At 42.7% G+C, this 2,378-nt stretch overlaps 1 long non-coding RNA gene across 1 annotated transcript; it reads left to right on the forward strand.

Annotated features, from left to right (window-relative positions):
- Nucleotides 1-9: 9 nt before the first annotated feature.
- LOC123172793 (uncharacterized) lies at nucleotides 10-2,156 on the forward strand. The gene is made up of 2 exons (XR_006485709.1): nucleotides 10-162; nucleotides 1,383-2,156. It is a non-coding gene; the product is annotated as an uncharacterized lncRNA (long non-coding RNA).
- Nucleotides 2,157-2,378: the final 222 nt, after the last annotated feature.

Below are 2,378 nucleotides of genomic sequence, written 5' to 3' on the forward strand. Positions count from 1 at the left end.
CCGCCCGAGGTGAGCACTTGTACATCCCGATCAGCTTGGAGTTCCGATTGGTTGGTAGGCGCGGCGCTGGTTCGTAGGTCTCGGATCCAGCCAGCGTGGTCTCCCTCCGGAGTTGCTCGTTCCGATTGTGGTTGGTAGGCGCGGCGCGGCGCGGGTTCATAGGTCCCGGATCCAGCGCCGTCTTGTATCCTTTCCTGCCTGGCTTTGAGTATTCATTCGTATGAGGAACCCTACCTCGACTAGGATAGTAGGATTTAATTAGTTAGGGTTTGTTTGTTTGGTAACACCACGTAGCTAGGGTTCGATTATCCGTAATAAGGAATCAATCTGACGTTTTAGTTAGGGTTTGCTTGGTTGGTTGTTGTCAGATTTTGGTTTCTCAAATGGTGTATGAATTCTTCAACTGTGCCTGTCGCGATTTTGGGCGGAAATTGATGATTTCGGGGGCAAAATCCGAGGGATTTTGTGGATGAAAGATGGGGAAACTTGGGGAAATGCTAGATCCACTCGAAACCAAGCAAATCCATGGATCAAAATCAACAAAACTTCATCATGCCAACAAATCACAAAAAAAATTGGGGCTATTTTTGGTGGGGAAATTTCGAATTAGGACGAAAAACAACAAAATCAAGCTAGAAAACGAATATTAATTTGGATGGAATTCATGCTATGTTGTTCGATTTCAGTTTATGCCAGAATGTTTAATTTTTTGTTTTATCAACTGTGTTTGAGCGTAGTAGATTTGTTGCATATTCATGTTCTAGCTCTGTTTGGATAGGTAACAATATTTTTTGGGATCCTAAAATATTTATGCACAGGCAGCACTTAACCTGTAGTCATATGTGCTGCTTTCCAGCTCTGTTGTTTGGAAGTTTATTTATTTTATGTGATACTAATATTTGCCAATGATGATGTATCTTTTGCCAACCAACCAATCTCTAGTCTTCTTCTTGAGGAGTTCTGTAAATGCTGGTTTGGTTTTCTGTCCTCACTATGCCCTTGCACATGGGATGCAATTTTTTATTTCCCTGCTGTTTAGTTTATTGTTTCCTTTGATGGTGAGGCATTAATTCTGGAGATGCAATTTTCTTGCTCACAATAATACAATGAATGATGGCATCTCTATGGCACTTTGAACCAAATTATATATATTCCCTCTGTTAATTATTTTTCTGTTTTGGGTGATTGAGTGTATTCATTCATTTTGTTTAGTTGCCTATCAGTATAGTACATGGTTGAATTGCTTTCACTTCATATTAATAACTATTCTGTCGCACAATGCAAATATATATATGCTGTCCTAACTAATTAAGTAGAAGCTTGGATTGGTGCTGTATAGTCTCTTCCTGACATTAAATCCTCCTCTGTTTGTGCTGTACCAGCTGGTAGCAGCAACTCTTCTGCTGCAGCCTTCTTCGCCGCCAAAAGGAAATGATGGTCTACGAAATCCACTCCCATGCCCAAATCCAAGACCTGCAGGCCCGCTCCGATGAGCTGGGCCACTCCAAAGACATACAGCTTGTGAATCTTGTCTCTTTGGAGTCGGTGCGCATAGCGTGCGAGTCGTATGAACTCCTCTGCCCGGTGATCGAGGAGTTTGTGTTCTTGGCATGCCCGGAGCTGGAAAACCTCTCGGTCGTGGCACGCTTGTCGCTGGAAATCCAAATGCTCGAGCATGATGTGTTACCCCAGCTCAAGGTTCAGGAAGCCAAGCTGGAACAGGGCGCCCTGGAAGCCCTCCTACTCATGAAGAACTGAGCAATTATCCTCTTAGATCTGAGGAAGCGCTTTATGTTAGCCTTGGGCGTATTGCTTGCCGAGGACGATCTGGTCTTAGCCCGAGTCAAAAAGCTGAGCATAATGCTAAAGGATACTGCTGATGCTGTACTCAAAGGTAATGGTAACATTGCCTGGCTTGAGGAGCGTGTCGTGTTGCTGGTCCAGCTGGTCACCAATGTGTTGGAGACCCCGGTTCGTTTCTGTGATCCTGATGAGGACTGATGAGTAGACTTATCAGCCAGCTCGAGGCTGTTGTGATGAGTATTTCTTAGGGGCGTGGCAAACAGTTTAGAATCAACTGTTGCGATGTATTTCTTGGACCCTCCTTTATGTTTGGATGTGTTTTCTCATTATGTTACAACTTGCAATTACTTTCAGTTTTTTTTTGAGAAACATCCATTCTGTGTTTTACTGTACAGTCACATGAAGGTATTAGCTCTTTTGGGGGAATATATGCCAAAAGAATATAGTATGTTAGAAAAGAAATCCCAAATATAAGTCTTTTTAAGAGGTTTCACTAGAAGACTACATACGGATGAATATAGACATACTTTCGAACGTGGATGGATTTATTCATTTTGCTCCGTATGTAGTTTTTT

Source organism: Triticum aestivum, unplaced genomic scaffold, assembly GCF_018294505.1.
Source record: "Triticum aestivum cultivar Chinese Spring unplaced genomic scaffold, IWGSC CS RefSeq v2.1 scaffold95000, whole genome shotgun sequence".
Classification (NCBI taxonomy): domain Eukaryota; kingdom Viridiplantae; phylum Streptophyta; class Magnoliopsida; order Poales; family Poaceae; genus Triticum; species Triticum aestivum.